Source organism: Mustela putorius, unplaced genomic scaffold (assembly GCF_011764305.1).
Source record: "Mustela putorius furo isolate JIRA1106 unplaced genomic scaffold, ASM1176430v1.1 tig00003932_pilon_pilon_pilon:0A:0A, whole genome shotgun sequence".
Taxonomy (NCBI): Eukaryota; Metazoa; Chordata; class Mammalia; order Carnivora; family Mustelidae; genus Mustela; species Mustela putorius.
The window spans coordinates 10,303,639-10,321,016 of record NW_025422077.1 but is presented as its reverse complement, the minus strand read 5'-3'; the positions used below and the strand labels follow the sequence as shown (position 1 = coordinate 10,321,016).

General features: G+C 46.8%; 1 long non-coding RNA gene across 1 annotated transcript; it reads left to right on the top strand.

Moving 5' to 3' along the window:
• Nucleotides 1-13,532: 13,532 nt before the first annotated feature.
• On the top strand, nucleotides 13,533-16,148 carry LOC123388967. Its single transcript, XR_006603477.1, has 3 exons — nucleotides 13,533-13,746; nucleotides 15,791-15,920; nucleotides 16,004-16,148. It is a non-coding gene; the product is annotated as an uncharacterized LOC123388967 (long non-coding RNA).
• Nucleotides 16,149-17,378: the final 1,230 nt, after the last annotated feature.

The following is a 17,378-nucleotide window of genomic DNA, read 5'->3' as shown; positions in this document are numbered from 1 at the left end:
AAAGAGCAATATCATGGCAAAAGGAGCGGAGAGCTGTTTATTCCCCCAAAGAAGAGCATCTGAAGAGATTCATCAGCGTGATATTAGCAGCCCTCGAAAACATTTATACACGAGTTCTTGGAGACAAGAATAGGACAAATCAATCAGGCAGCCAGCCTCTGAAACGATCCCATTACGCAGCGTGCCCTAAGTCAGCATCCGCAAACACAGTCGCGCTTCCCTCCACCCAACTTCCTGAGCCCCCACAGGCAAGTGTGGAAACAGAGCTGGGAATCAGGCAACTCAGGGTGCCTCAGCGTGCGCGCCCACGAATCCATGTGCTGTCTAGGACGACAGGGACAAAGTCTGCTTTTAAATCAACGCAGACATCCTCTGGGGAGACACCCCCGTCTTTTCCTGTATATGGGTGCGGCACCCCTCGCAGGAGGACTGGGTTGATTTTTCTCTTTTCGAGGGTTCGTTCTTCTGCTGTCCTTCGCAGAACAGAGCAAAACATCCAATTGGGGGAGATAGCCTTCTGTTCCTCTATGTCAGTAATAGATGTTTCTTTCAGATCAGGGAGTTGGGGCGGGGTGGGAATGAATGAACCAATTAAACCTGAAGGAGGTATAAATTAGTCTCAAATGACCTTACAAGGAACTACCCAACATCCCAGACTTGTGTTGGCTAGGTTCTTTGGACTATCCCCGACCTTAAGGCTGACTCTGTTATAGTCAAGAAAGTGTTCCTTTTCTTTATAGAAACTGACTCGTGTACCCAGATCTGAGACGTGCTGGTTCTCGGGCTCAAAGTCTTATTGGCCATCCAGCTTCGAACTCTGAAGTTGTGCAGACCTGAATCCGAGCCTTCAGTTTATTTTCAGCTTTAAGAGCTACTGTGACTCAGGGAGGGAGAAAACAGGTGTCAAGTTCAGAACTACTTGTTTACATGCTAAATTATGGATCTTTGGGGACTGTTGTCAAGGTTTGAGAGAAGAGGAGAGGGTTCTTACAGCAACATTTTAAAAGCTTCATTATATATTGGAGATGTGACAAGGGAAATTCTCCAAGTTCCTCTGAAATTTTGTCTCCTCTTTCATAAAACAGAAATAATCTCTTCTGCTCACCGCATAAGAACAACCCCCCAGATAAAGAGTTGTTTTTGCACAAGGACAATGTCCCCAAAGGTGTACCTCGAGTTTTTGAGCGGTGCTTGGCACAGAGAAAATGCAGAAAAAAATAACATTGTTGAATGAAAGAGTGAATCAAGAAATGAATCGCATCGTGGGTTGGAAGTAATAAAATGAGAAAAGTTCGTGAAGTCTTCTCCAAAAGCGACAAACTCTAAGATACTGCTTTGGGCATAGTTCAACGTCTAAGAAGTACCTTAACTTTTGATTCAGAACTTTTTGAATTATCTGGTTTTTGGAATTCTGTTTTCTCTTGGGCAAGCCTGGGCCAATCCAACCATGGCTTTTCCTCTAAAGACTGGTGGCTCATGAGATAACGTTCACCCACACTCTGGTAGAATCTCCTAGTCGTATTTTCAGTTGTGAGACCTCAATGAGAAGTTTTCTGAAATTTCTTCCTTCTTGTCATAATTCCTTTAGCCCTCCTCTGGGCTGTACTTCTAGAAATCAGTTGCCCTCCAAATATCAGTGGGAAATGGTGCTTTTAGTGGAAATTATTAATGAAACATGAGGTCATCTTGGGTGGTTTCCCAAGATGGTCTAGGTCTAGGACCTGACCCTTCCTGGGTCTTTACATTTGAGACACACCAGCTGGGCTCACCCTTCTTGTCACATCCCTGGGGAAGGTGTTGGCCACCAACCAGTTCTGACAAAGAGCTGGGCCTTGGGTGAGGCTCTGTGGGTAGAAGGAGGTATGTTGTACCCACACCTTCGGGAGAGACAGACACGAACACTAAGAAGTTTCTAGTAATCCAAGAAAGCCCATCTTAAGGGCCACCTGAGCTGGCTAGAGGTGCCAGGATGGGGAGAGCAAAGAGCCAGAGACTTCATGGAAAGATTTCGTGGAGGAAGTGGGCCTTGAATCAGGAATTGAGGGAAAGGGAGTCACTTAGCGGGCCAGAGAGGGGTGGGAATTCTGAGTGGAGGCAGCAACGGCGGCGAGCGAACAAGACAGCAAGGAATCACACATTCAGGAGAGCACTGGACAAGAGCTGGGCAAGGTGCCCCAGCTGGAGGAAGGACCCTGGGCAAAGTCAACAGGCTGCTGAGGCTCCGGGTTTTCCTTTCTGTGCATCTCTTTCTCCCTCATAGAGTCCTCGGAAAAATCAAATTAAATAGCGCATGTGGAAGTTATTTGAAAATTCTGATCTGTTGCACAAACATAAGGCGCTCTTAACATCACTGTTTAGGAAAAGTCTGGCTGGAAGAGCAGGCTGGGCACAGACCTGAAAGGACATGAAACCCTGACTAAGGGGCCTTGCTCGGTGACTCTGAACTTTGTAAGCAAAGAGCAACTAAGAGCCCTGGGCCGGCCCCCTTGGCTCCTCCCTCCGTGCAGACTGCCTTCTCCCCTCCCTGACTCTCCCCACCACCTACCTCGCCCTCCACAAACTTCACAAACACTGGTGGCTCATCAGATAACGTTCACCCACACTCTGGTAGAATCTCCTAGTCGTATTTTCAGTTGTGAGACCTCAATGAGAAGTTTATCTCTGAGAGCATTGATGTAGCGTGAACTCTCTCCACTTCCGCTCCACCCGCCCCCTCCCACAAAGCTAAAATAACTAAATCAATTAATGTGGTCTGTTTCAGAGTTTGGGCAACCGCCGAGCATCAGCTGCGTCTCTGCCTAGCAACAGGAGGGGCAAGGCAAGGATCGTCTGCATTCTGTTCTTCTAGGTAGTGCAGACTCCCTACTGGACGGCCTTGGCCTTGACCTAACTTTCTTTGTCTCCTCTGTGAAATAGGCCTGTCAGATCCTCTCTAGGGGTGCTTCTGTGCCCCAGGACTGAGCAATGGAGGAGCCTCAGGGAGGGGATTAAGTGCTCTGGGAAGGATGGATAATGCATGTGGCGGGCACATGGACAACCGTACGTCCCAACTAGAGCCAGAGTGACAATGGTCCATTCATCCAGCCCAGGATGAACCAAGGGAATTTGTTGATGAGGTCAGACAAATACACAGACTAGGAAGAATGGCAAGTGTCAGGATGCCATAGGCTGGGAGCAGAGGGAGACAGAGGAGGACCACCTACCCCAGAACGGTGATTTCTATCATGTCTGTCTCATGCTCCTTGCAATCCTTCATCATTCTATTTCCTGAACAGCTTCACCAAGCACGAGGATTTGGATACATTTGATCTTCTATTTTTAGGAACATTGCAATGACATGAAGCATATCAAAGATGACCAACTCTCCTGGTTCAGAGATGCCCGAGGTGGGATCCCCCTCGGTCTCTGTGAGGACTCCAGGGATGGACTGGAAAAGGTCCTCAAAAGGGGCCTTGCTAGGTGACTCTGAGCTTTGTAAGCAAAGAACAACTAAGAGCCCTGGACGGGCCCCCTTGGCTCCTCCCTCCGTGCTCCCAGCCTATGGCAGTCCTCAGAAGGACCTTTTCCGGTGCCACCGTCCCGTCATTCTCTTTCTTGTTCTCTGCTGTTCTATTTCTGCGTAACATTTATTGAGCTCACTTCCAGGACACTGCCTTTCCCTTCTCCTGCTCTGTACCTGCCGCTTGGCCATGTGACACCTTTCACCAGGTGACCAAATTTTATTGGGCAAATTCTCTATATCCTAGGGCAAATAGCAGGGCATAGACTCAACACTGACAGAAAGACAAATTTATAACCACCTGCCTGATTGAATCAGGAGAGCTCATGCTCAAAGTCAATGAGCATCTAGGGGGTGGTGATTGGTGGTGTTTACCCACCATCTACAAGTTTCCTGAGTTCACCATTCAGTCTAAAACTTCATGCTTTGATTTCTTTTTTCCTGACTTTTCTAAACCTTCAAGGGTTTGACATCCAAGAATCTTGTGATCAAGCCCATAGTGTCCATCCCTACTCCTTTCTTTGTTTCCGAGATCTGGTCCATCCCTTCTTTGCTTCTGCTGCTCTGCACAGAGCAACAGAGCAACATTTCCCACTTAATCCCCTATTTCCCTGGCCCATCCCTGGACCTTCTCCACTTCCACTGGGCCTTTCTTGAAACGCCAGAATGAGAAGTAGGCATTTCCTCAGGTGAAAGGGAGTGTTTATTATTTGTTTTCAAAGCCTCTCTTGAAGACACCAGGCTCACGCTGGCCATTCTGGTCACACCAACCTCCTGTCAGCCGATGAGCCAAATGATGACCTCTGGGCTTCCTTCTCCTCCCCCGTTCTCTCTGGGACAGACAGTCCTCCAAGGCTCTCTGAAAATGACACCTAGCCAGACAATAGCCCCGTTTCCTTGCTGTGCTACTGTTCTCTGCTACAGGTTAGAATCAGTAAGAAGCAAAAGCCATTTTGCAGCCAGGAGAATTCTGTTCCTCGGCTAAGCACGTTCACATCCCAAATGCATGCAGGGCACGCGTCCCGACAGAGGAACGACCCAGCCGCCGTCGTGGAAAGAGAGCTGTTCGCAATCTGCCAGCTTCCTCCTCGAGCGGCGGCGAGGAGCTTTCCATCAATGCCAGTGCCTCTGATTACACCCCTGGAGCAGAGTCTCAATGTGCAATTTCCTTCCAGGCAGCGTGAGCCTGCGTCTACGTGAAACGAGCTCCATTGCGTTCATCAAAATAGCTCCAGCGAACTCTCCGAGCTGTTCTGATACAAGACTTTTGAGGGTTTGACTAAAAATTCAAACCTAGGCTTTACTTTCTTACTGCTGCAGAGACGATATGTGTGTGTACACGCGCCCGGACACCTAATTCCGCTCCCGTACCCACCCCCTCCCCCTCTGATCTCTCTCTCCATCCTCCTGTTTGTTTCTTCGTGTCTGTGTTTGAGCCTCTCTCTCCTTTCGTCCCCACCCGCGCTTCCTTTTCCTCTCTCCGTCTCTCTGTGTCTCTCCCATTCTCTGTTCTCTGTCCTTTTCCTCTCTGCTTTCCGCCCTCGCTCTTCCCCTCCCCCCACGTCCCCCTCTCTGTCTTCTGTCTTCTATGAGTGTGCCTCTGTCCCCACATCTCTGCTAACTCCATGATGCCTAAACCACGCAAATAAGCAACTTCCGCCCATTTTCCGGAGACCACAGTGAGCTCGCTGCGTGCTGGTAGTGTCCTCTGCTCGCTTCTGCTCCCTGTCCGACGCCTCGCCTTGAACATCTTCTGATGCGTCCTTGATAAGCACCAACCTAAGAGACCTGTCGATATCCCAGGTTCCATGAGACTGACCTGTCACAGCTGCAGTGGGACATCTTTATGATGACAATACAGAGTCCTGAAGTGCTTTGTAAAGTATGAAGGATAAGATGATCAGAGTTTGGGGAGTTGGGGGGGGTTATTTTATTACTTGTTATTTTGATTTTTAGAAAACTGGTAATTTGGGGCGCCAGGGTAGCTCCCTATTCAGCGGGGAGCCTGCTTCACCTCCCCCCTCTCTCTGCCTGCCTCTCTGTCTACTTGTGATCTCTATCAAATAAATAAATAAATAATATTTAAAAAAAAAAAAGAAAACTGGTAATTTATGTTAGTCTAATTTACACGCTGACTTTTTTTTTTAAGATTTTATTTATTTATTTGACAGAGAGAGATCACAAGTAGGCAGAGAGGCAGGCAGAGAGAGAGAGAGAGGAGGAAGCAGGCTCCCTGCTGAGCAGAGAGCCCGATGCGAGACTCGATCCCAGGACCCCGAGATCATGACCCGAGCCGAAGGCAGCGGCTCAACCCACTGAGCCACTGAGGTGCCCCTGACTTTTTTTTTTTTAAAGGTTTTATTTATTAGAGAGAGAGAGCATGAGTGGGGTAAGGGGCAGAGGGAGAAGCAGACTCCCCACTGAGCAGGGAGCCCAATGCGGGGCTTGATCCCAGGACCCTGAGATCATGACCTGAGCAGAAGGCAGAGGCTGAACTCACTGAGCCACCCAGGCACCCTACATGCTAACTTATAATTAACTAGAACATTTGATTGTCCTAAACACCTTTTTACCTAATTGTGTCACTTATGAGGCACCAAAGAAATAGCTGTATTAACTCCTTGGGGAACATATTGGAAGATAATACAGAAAAATGTCTAAATGTCTCAGTGTGTCATATTGGAGCGTGATCCGGAAGTGCGTACAAATGTCGACAGACCTCAATTGACATTCGTTTCTATCCTTGGGGTTCTGACAGCAGTAAAGCTTGGCTCTGGTTGTGACTCTGGCCCCGCCGCTATATGCCTTTGCTGGAGGAGGGTCAGTCACTCCTGTGTGCTGACTCCGCCAGGCCTGCCGGCCTCAGTGCCGCCCGGGCTCTGGCCTCTAAGCTGCCTGGGTTTGCCATCTCAGTTTTCCTGAGCCCAGGTGACCCGAACAACTGTGTCCTGCATGCATTTACAACGAAAACGTATTTTGCGCTTGTCCCGGTGGTCATGAGTTATAGAATCATAAATCTGAAAGGGACCTCCGAGTTGTCTACTCTAGTCTTTCCTTTGGCTAATGAGTAGGGTGACCGGCTTGTCCAGACCATTTCAATTTATGCCTCTTGTTCTGGTATAGTTATGAATAGCTCCCTCTTCTACTCTCAAATGTGTCCTAATGTGAGCAATAAACTATATGGTCTCCCTACTAATGAGAGAAGCGACTTAGCTGGGGCCAGAACTTGTGCACAGGTATCCGTGGTTTATATTTTTTAATAATTATTCGACTGTGCTGCCTCTTCTGCTTTCCGGATATTCCTTTAGAGCCGTGATTCTTAACCAGAATCACCCAGAAAGCTATTCCAAAACTTCAAGGACTCTAAAAATCTCTTAAGGTGAGATCTGAACATATTGTCTTATGACAAAATTCCCAAGGTGACTTTTTGTTTTAAAGATTTTATTTATTTATTTGAGAGAGAGGGAGACAGAGAGAGAGAGAGAGCACGCATGTGCAAGAAGAGGCATCCATGCCAGCTTGTGCGTGTGAGCTGGGGGAGGGGCAGAGAGAGAGAGGGAGAGGGATTCTCAAGCAGGTTTTGTGCTGAGCCCAGAACCCGACGCGGGATTTGATTCTCATGACCTGAGATCATGACCTGAGCTGAAATCGAGAGTCAGACGCTTAATGGACTGAGCCCCCATGATCACCCCTCAAGGCGCTCTTGATTCACGAGCTGTGTTTCAGAACCATTGCAGAGAGAAAAGGGATAGCTGAGAGAGGTTACTCCAACACCAAAACCCTGTGCCAACATGTAGTATTTCAGTGGTAACAGATGTAACCCACCAATTGCCAGGCTCCAGTGCTTCATCACTGATGACTCCGTTTTGGTTTCTGATGTGCCATGTGACTTGTAAATAAGACTGAAAAGGGGGCTAGACAGCTTGGAGGTGTCTTCCCTCTTGCGTCCAGCTCTAGAAGACATACAGAAAGCCTTCTCAGACCCATGGAGGGCTCCTTTAGTTTGACCGTCTGCTTGCTGCTGGCCACGCTGTATTGTCAGAGGCCAAGGAGATAGACAAGAAGAGATTTCCTCATGCTGTAGAAGATGATGATCATGGCTGATGGATGCTCTGAGATTAGCCCCAAAACGGTGCTGACCACCAGCGAGCTGGAGCTGATGGCCAGAAGACATGTAGTAAAACACAGGAATGCTCTTATATTTTCCCGGGAAGACAGGAAACCAGCAGGAATGATTCCACGGCAGGAAGGAGAAAGTAAAGCACAGCTGGAAAGCTACGAGAGGGAAGAGCAGTGATTAATCAGGGCTCGAAAGCCATCTGCTCTCCTTGGCTGCGGCGTCCATGATGGCGGCACAGGCTACAGAGGCTTGAAAAGGAGCCGGTGCTGGAGAAGGGGCTGGAGGAGGGACAGCGTTTTCCTGTTCAGGGAAGGTGTAAAGATTCATCATCGGCAAGACTGGAGCTGGAAAATGGCACCCTCGTTTGGAGCAGCGTGGGTAGGTTCCCCCACTTCCCCAAGTCTGGGCTGTTGATAGGTTGACTTGCTTTTGTTCTGAGCTTCTCTGCCACAGGTTTTTGTTTTACAAGTTGGAATCCTCCGCTGGCTTATGGAGACATGTGGAGAAATGACCAAACGCATTCATCTTTGTTTCCTTTCCAAAACCCTGATTACAACGACAGTAAAGAAATTGAAAGGAGGGCACCCACGGGAATGAGCACGGGCTGTTACATGCAGGGGGTGAATCACTAAATCAAAAACATCTAGAAATCAAATAATATATATCTCGGTGAGGATGTGGGCTCAGTAAATGATAAGCATGACCAAAGGTAAAGAGGATTCGCTCGAGAGCTGGGCGGCACCCCGCTCCCCAAATCCCGAAGCAAGCCTGCTGGGTAGAAGGGTAGCTCCGAGACGGCTGGTTGTAGGGAGCACGCATAGGAAAGGGGCAACTCTTGACCACAGTCTCTTGCTGTTGCTTGGTCTTGCCTTTCCATTGAAGTCCCACCCACCATCACACCTTCACAGCACCCCAGCAAGAAGCAAAGGGAACTTGATAAAGAAACACCGTCTTTGAAATGCGTGCTAAAGCAGGGCGGCTGGTGTGGGAAACCTGCCTTCAGACCCCCTTTGCCCTTCGTGGGCCCCTCCTGCGGCCCCGGCAAGGTCGCTCTCTTCCCTTTTCCATAAAACAGGCCGATGTCATGTGCTGCCTCTCTCACAGGGCCTCCAGGAGAATGAGGTCATAAAGTGGGAAAGCCCTTTTAAGCTGTTTAGTGTTGAGCAATGATGGGTCCCTGTTCCCCCCGACTTCGGTAACTGTACGTCTACCTCCTCCCGGCGTGTTGACTCGAGAACATAGTGCAGCTTTCTGGACTGTGCAGAAAAATGGTCCGCGATGCCCGTGACCTAGAAAATCTCCTAAAGGGTCAGAACTAGCTGGAAATATCGTGCAGAATAGGGACACTACCTCTTCTGCAACCAGATGAAGCCCCAATCTAAGGAGGGTTGAGAGAACTCACGAAAGAAGGTACTAGAGCCTGCACTGCGGGGCTGTGACAGTTTAACTATCTCACCTCATTCTTCTCCCCCTTCACCGCCTTCTCCCATAGCTCGGGTCACCCAAGCTTTAGGCTCTCCTGCCTCCTCTTCCTTCTGCGACACTTCTGGGGTGGGAGGGGGCTACCTTTGTTTCTGCTTTTCTTTTTTTCCTTTTTGGTGCAATCTAAAATGATCGGGGTCAAAGAGCAGACTCCAAACTTCTGGTCTTTAGAAGCTTTTTACACAAGAGAATGGAACGTCCCGAGACAGTCCCGCGTGTGCCCGCGAGTGCCCACGTGTGCAGCCTGCAGACACACAGGTGTCTTTGTAGGCATGGTGGGAAGGCGCTGATGGGCACAGAACTCTGAAACGTCCCTTCCCGGTGATTCCCACGAGGTTGGGTGGCTCTAGAACTGACTCAAATTTGTGTCTTGTTAAGACGATTCCTCCATCCTTCCAGCCAACGTTGGATCCTTGCCTCGGAGCAGGTGTTCGGTGCTGCCTGCCATCATAGTTTCGGAGAAAACATGGCAGGACTCATTAGCGGGGCTTTAACCACCTCGTGGCCAAAACAAGGAGGAGACTGTGCCGAGAGAGCCCATGAAGCAGTCCATTTAGTTGGGCGCGAGGTGTTAGCCTTCTAGAGCTTTCCAAATTTAGCCTTGAAATCTTCCTCAAGAGCAAAGCAGCACATTCACCGGCAGGAAAACCCTGTGATATGGCCCTTCGAGCTGGAATTCTGTCAGCGATTCTGCACCTGCTATTGAACATGGCCTGTGTGGTTTTGTTTTTTTGTTTTTTTTTTTTTTATAGAATGGAGGCCTTGGGATTTGACGGGGTCGAGGGGTGGGGGCAGGGAGGTCCTTTCATTTTGCCGCCGCAGAACACAAAGAGCTCCGTGTCTAGGGCTGTCAGCTGCTCTCAGGAAAGATGGAATCGCACACATTCTCACTCCGTGTGTGTGTTGCCCCTGAATGTTTTAAGGTTTCTCTAGACGACTAATGTAAGGGCAGAGTGCTGAACAGTACCCTCACCTAAATGAATCCATAGGAAAGGAAGAAAATGAGCTACAACAGACACCATTTCTCAGGGATTAAAACAGAAAAGCAACCCCAGGCTTCAGAGGTTATTAAATGACATCAGGTGACTATTCCTTTCTGGAGCTTTCCCACTGTGTCGTGAAAGCGTTGCTTACAGATATTTAGAACGCAGAGAGTGGTCTCAGGTCTAAGAAGAGGATGACGGTGTTTTGGATAAAAATGACATATTTCTATGATTCATCCATCTAAGCAATCAATATTTTCAAGAGCCTTCTAGATTCTGGGATACAGAGATGGTTAAAGCCATGCAAAATGGTACAGTCTCTGCTCTCTGGCTTCCAGGACAGAGACGTGAAGAGGACGACGGAAAGCCAGGGAGGGACAGACAGACAGACAGACAGACAGAGGGAGAGGCTGCAGAAGATCTGAGGCAGAGTAGATAGACATCTTTCGGCCCCATGAGTAGAGCTAGCAGAGAGGTAATGTCCCACTGCTGTAGGATATTCGTCAACTCATTCATTCCTTTTTGACTTAGGTTTTCCCATGTGTTAAAAGCTATGTTTTTCAATGAAGCAAAAGAATGATATAATCATATAGATTCTCTCAACTTCTAAACACACTGACAGTTTGATATGCAAGCTCTTTCAACAAATATGACTAGCAGGCAAGGTTGTGTTGCTATCTATAGTGTGTACAATTGTAGAAAAAATACATACCACCATCTCTGACCTTAGAGAACTCAGAGGATCATGGGAGTATGCAAACCGGGCTAGCTCGCCTACTAGGATTTCTTTCTTTTTTTTTTTTTTTTTAAGATTTTATTTATTTATTTGACAGATAGAGATCACAAGTAGGCAGAGAAGCAGGCAGAGAGAGGAAGGGAAGCAGGCTCCCTGTTGAGCAGAGAGCCTGATGTGGGGCTCTATCCCAGGACCCTGGGATCACGACCTGAGCCGAAGGCAGAGACTTAACCCACTGAGCCACCCAGGTGCCCCCCTAGTAGGATTTCTATAAGAAAAATTGAAGTGTGTAGTAGCATCTAACGATAACAGTGTTCATGTCCAAGGGAGACGTCAGGATCTGACCTGCCTCCTAATTCCAGGTCCACCACTTACCAGCTATATGACTTGGAGCATTTACTTCTCTAAGCCTTAGGTTCCTTGTCTATAAGCCTGAAGCTAATCATACGGACTTTGTAGGGTTGCTTTGAGAATTAAATGAGATAATGCTTGCGGAGTGTTTTCCACAGTGACAGGAACAGAAGAAGCGCCCAGTAAATGGTAGCTTTTGTAATAATTTTTAAAGATCCTTGCAATTCCAAAATATCTCCGTCGAGACCATTTTAGTCTCTCAGGTCTAAGCAGACATACGTTACAAAGAGAAGAGACGACAGCACAGAGCCACCTGGGTCCCAAGGAGGCCATGTTTGGCACATATGTCTGGTAGGGACTCACAGATTATCATTCATGCCTTTTGAACCTTGTACAGGGACCATGAGATAGATACATAAATGCTTAAAATTCACATTTCTACATGTTGGTGGTTCATTTTCGTCTTAGTTGGTTAGAGCAAAGGTGTGAGTCAACAAGTACTGAGATTTATTTATTGTGGCTGCTTTTGTTGTATCCCGACCTGAGCAAATACATGTTTGGATCCCATCGCTTCCTAGCCCATGAACTCTGACAGTCCTACATTTCATTGGCTCATCTCCAAAGAGAAGAGTTCTCTCTTCTAATATATTATCTTGCTTGAAAAATGAACTTGGCGGGGCACCTGGGTGGCTCAGAGGGTTAAGCCTCTGCCTTCGGCTCAGGTCATGATCTCAGAGTCCTGGGATAGAGTCCCTCATCGGGCTCTCTGCTCAGCAGGGAGCCTGCTTCCTCCTCTCCCTCTGCCTGCCTCTCTGCCTGCTTGTGATCTCTCTCTGTCAAATAAATAAATAAAATATTTTTAAAAAAATGAACTTGGCTGCCTCATGGTAACTAAAAATTTTAGGTGAAATAAGAACTCTCCCAAGTAACCTAGAAAACAGGTAAGCAGGATACCTCAATGAGAAACATTTTTGGCAATCCTAAATTGCTATTCTAAGTGTATACTGTTTTCCTTTAAATTATGAAATAATTTTTTTTTCCCATGGATTTACTTGAAAAGATTTTCTCAAGCATAATCTCCTCAGACTAGAAGGATTTTTTTTTTTGAGATTAACTTTTAAGGCACTCTTGAGATTTACATAAATCTTTCTTAATGACAAATTTCTGCTCAGCTACTCTGCTTCCCTCTGTAATATTTGGAACCATTTCCCTCATGTGCATCTTTTGTCTTTCCAGTCATCTTCACAGAGGGTTAGGTAATGAAATCACAAAGAACTTACTCCATTGAAATTTTCCTGAAACGTTTGCCACTCTCAGAACAGATTGTTTTACGAGCATATTTTACAGAAAATAGTCTCGCAGAAAATGTCTCGCAGAAAACAGCAAGATGAATTTTCTTTCAAAAGAAAATAGGTTGCATGCTGCTTTAACTTTTGCCTTCCAATTAGAAGAGGCAATAGCATGTCTCCAAAATACTAGACAAATAGCCCTGCGTGTTGCTTATATCATTTTGATTATTTTATGGTGACTAACATAGGGATTTACATTGATGTCTCTACCCACCCAATGCACACTGATACATAACTACGCCAAGCTCTATGTTAGTGACAGACAGCACAGGTACGGTGAGGCAGACACTGTCTTTGTCCCCAGGAGATCCCAGCTAGTTAAGACGGAGACTTCAGAAGGGGGGATGCCACTTGAGCTGAGGCTTGGAGGAAGAACAGAAGATTGCCAGGTCAAGGGGAGAGGAAATGATATTCCAAGCAGTGGGACAAGCCTTTCGGACAGAAGTCCAATAGTACAAAACTACATGATAGGCTCAGACAATGGTGACGTGAGTACACATAACAAGAGGGCAGTTGTCATTCCTTAAACAAAAGCATTCAATGGGTGAAAGCATGGATTTGCTAATGCACATTTTGGCCCATTTCCTAATCCTACATCATAGGCCACTTAAGCTCAGGTTTCGTGGTCCTTTGGTACCAGATAGCTGGTTCCTATCACCATCCACTAGACCCTTGGGGGTTCACCTTCTTTCAAAAGTCTCCCATGCTCATAAGGATAGTGGTGACCAATCCCCTCTTTAAGCAGTGAGTGCGGCATGACTCAAGTGGGAAGAGCCTGGGCTCCAAAATCAGATCTGCCATGTCCTCTGTGACCTTCAGGAATTGGCTTAGCCTCTTTTCTCGCCTGTAAAATGAAGATTAAAGGTACTAACCTCATGAAGTCGTTGCAAAGACTAAATGTGATAGAGCATGTAATGATTTAGATAAGTGACTGACCCATTGTAAGTCCTCAGTTAGGCGGAGCTATCGTCCATCAATATAATACGCTTCCCCCAACAAATGGCCTCATTGTCTGCAAAAATTAAATTCTAATAGCAGTTCCCTTGTTTCCTTCATTTTTTTCTGAGGGAAGTCAGAAGCTGGGTTGTTCCTGCTGCTTTCAGCCTAATGAGGAACCTCCATGGTCCGGGAGTTAGAGTGGTTCCCGTTTCTTCACATCATCCCTTTATTCTGTCTGACCTTTGCTAAAGACAACAGAATACTCTTTGTTCACCTAATCACACGAGGTAACTAAAACTCGGGAAGAATGCCATCTGGGTCTCTCTTCTTTGACCTCCCCCCACAGGTTCTCTACCAACTTCCCCAGGAGTGGGGGGGTGTGCGGCAAACCCAATAGGTAAAATATTCCTGGATACATAGGGTCACCCCACACATCTTCCTCACAGGTTGGTTCCCTTTGAAAAAGGCATGTCCGTGCCCACGAAGATTCTGCGTTGAGACAATCGATTCCTGAGATTATGTCTTCATGTTATATCCCCTTCTTTCCAAGGCTCTGCCTGTTGGCTTAGAGATGTCAAATGCCCCACGGACTGTTTTGTATCCCTCCCCCCGCTTCAGTGTCGTCCAGTGTGAATTCCCTGACAAAGCCTTTTACTGCTCTGTAGTTGGAACTTCATCTCACCCCCCTTTACACTGAGTTTAATGTCTTCTCGGATGAACTGTCTGTTCTCCAGGCAAACAAGCCCTTCCCTTTCTTGGTGACATACAGCCCATGCCTACCCAAGGGGTCATTGACATATCTTAAACGCTGCTTCCTAAATCAAACCTTAAACTTCACAACCTTTGCAAAGCCCATCTTCATCTCACTTCTAAAGTCCCTAGAGAAAAATGCCGCCTGTATCTATCAGCTGTATTGCAGTGATAATAACGTAACAGGCAACACCTATCGGCCCTACTATCTGTCGGCTGAAACCCTACACAAACTTCAGTTCGCGTCACATTAAACAGGAGTCCTGTGAGACAGGCACTATTAAATTTCTCATTTTACAAATAAAGGAAATGATGCTTGGAAGTTAAGTAATTTGGCTGAGATCACACCAGAAGGAAGTCTGAGAGCGAGGATTCAAGCCCGGAACTCTCTTCATACAAGACCCACCCTGATAATCCCTTAGATGTTCCCGTCTTGCCTCCAGATGCTTCAGAATACAAAGGTTTCTGGATCTTATGGGTGCTAGATTGATGGTTACCCCAAATCTCCCACCTCTCCCTATATGCACACCCCTGTCATGGCCTCACAGTGTTACCATGTGTTTTTTCTGCCCCTTGACTTTTGGCTTGGCCCTGTGACCTGCTTTGGCCAATAAAACGGGGAAAGAAATGATAGCCCAGACATATGCCGAGGCTCTTCCTCTGGCTGGGTCATGGGGGCTCAAGCTGCAGGTTATGCTTTCTAGCCAGAGACGCAGCCGCTTCCCCTGCACGAGGATTTCTTTCTTTCTTTCTTTCTTTCTTTTTTTAATTTTTTTAAAATTTCTTTTCAGCATAACAGTATTCATTGTTTTTGCACTACACCCAGTGCTCCATGCAATCTGTGCCCTGTCTAATACCCACCACTTGGTACCCCAACCTCCCACCCCCTGCCCCTTCAAACCCCTCAGATTGTTTTTCAGAGTCCATAGTCTCTCATGATTCACCTCCCCTTCCAATTTACCCCAACTCCCTTCTCTCCATCTCCCCTTGTCCTCCATGCTATTTGTTATGCTCCACAAATAAGTGAACCCGTATGATAATTGACTCTCTCTGCTTGACTTATTTCACTCAGCATAATCTCTTCCAGTCCCGTCCATGTTGCTACAAAAGTTGGGTATTCATCCTTTCTGATGGAGCCATAATACTCCATAGTGTATATGGACCACATCTTCTTTATCCATTCATCCGTTGAAGGGCATCTTGGTTCTTTCCACAGTTTGGCAACCGTGGCCATTGCTGCTGTAAACATTGGGGTACAGATGGTCCTTCTTTTCACCACATCTGTATCTTTGTGGTAAATACCCAGTAGTGCAATGGCAGGATCCTAGGGAAGCTCTATTTTTAGTTTCTTGAAGAATCTCCACACTGTTCTCCAAAGTGCACGAGGATTTCTAATTCAGTCAACAAAAAGGAGTCAAGTGTTCATCTTTTGCTACCAATTATTCAATTTCAAAATGATGTGTCCCTACAGTATTCACCTGATCCATTGGTCTGCAAAACCCACCTTGGGACAATTTGTTCTCTTAAAGGGGTAGCTAGAAAAGTTACGTTATACCAAACACAGTCATCTTGTTTCTCCAGCAGACAGTAGCCTGGGAAATGCCCCTGGACCGTCGTTCATCACCTGAGAATCTGCTTCTCTAGGAGGACAGATGCCTTTATAACAGCATTGAGAGATGGATGGAAACAAGAAGGGCACAGGATGAACTCGGTGATTTGGGGTCATTTATTAAAGCTCTCTAAACTTCAGTTTCTGTAAAGTAAAGATAATAATTTTGACTATCCATCTTTCAGGACAATGATGAAAATCAGTTCAAGGATCTCCTGAGTGGCTCAGTTGGTTAAGTGTCTGCCTTCAGCTCAAGGTCCTAAGACAGAGTCCTGCATCGGGCTCCCTGTTCAGTGGGGAGCCTGCTTCTCCCTCTCCCTCCTCCTGCTTGTGCTCTCTCTCTGTCAAATAACTAAATAAAATCTAAAAGAAAAGAAAAGCAGTTCAAGTTAGTAAATGTATAATTAGTACCTCCCATGCCTAACCCTGTCACAGTTATTTCTAGAAATACAAAGGTCAACAATTATTACTTCTTGACTCAATGGTCATTCAATGGAAAAATAAAATAACGTACATAGATTGTTAAAATCCTTACAAATACAAAGTGGTGGTATTACCATGGTACCTGGTGGTAATAATGGGAATAAACTCAGAAAGTCAGCACTGGAAAGGATCAGAGAGATTCTGAAGCCTACCCCTTCTCCTTTTAAATAACCTGATGCCCTAGAGAGAAGCGATTTCTGCCAGGATGTACAATGAGTAGAATTAAGTATCGGTTGTTAAGATACTCCAGTTTTTAAGAAGATTCCTAGAAACTCAGATAGTAAGAGCTAGTTTGGTCGGCTGCGATGTTAACCATTGTGTACAAAGGGCTGATGACATTTAGAGAAACCTTTTCTCTCTGGTTGACAATGCAGGTGATCGGAGAGGCTGGGAACCAGCCTGACCAGTCTGGATTCTGAGTCTGTCACTTACTAGCTAGTGACCTCAGGCAAGTTACTTACATTCCCTGTGCCTCATTGTCTCCTCTGCAACCTGAAGATCATAATCGTACCTGACCCCACGGGATTGTCATGAAACAAATTAATGAAACAAATTAATGGGTAAGGGGCTTAGAACAGGGTCTGATGCCTAACAAGCTTTCAGTAACTATTTCCTGTTCGATGGGATTAAGGTAAAGGGAGGATTCCCATGGGTCACTCTGTTTGCGGGAGAGGTCGCTACGGAAGGGACGATGGAGGCTGGACCAAGGGCAGCCCCCGAAGCAGTGAATGCAGTAAATGTCTCTTACCCCGCAAACCGAACCAGAGCTGAACCTGGAGGCTAGTCCTTCCCTTTCACAAAGGTGTCAGCTAACATGCTGAGCGCTTCGAACCTCACTGTGTGAGGGCTGACGGAGAGAATGAGCCTGTGATTCTAGGACTGCAGCCGTCTCTCATCCCCGGCTCCCACCAGCAGCTTACTCGGGGTTCAATGAAGGCGGCAGATGGTTTGCCCAGGAGAGGCAGCCTCTGTTCCGGGAGAAAGGCATTGATCACCCTTCATTAACAATTCTCTAGCATCCTCTGCCTCCTCTGGATCTGGCCTGAAGGTTGACAGGCAGAGCCTGGAGGGGTTGTT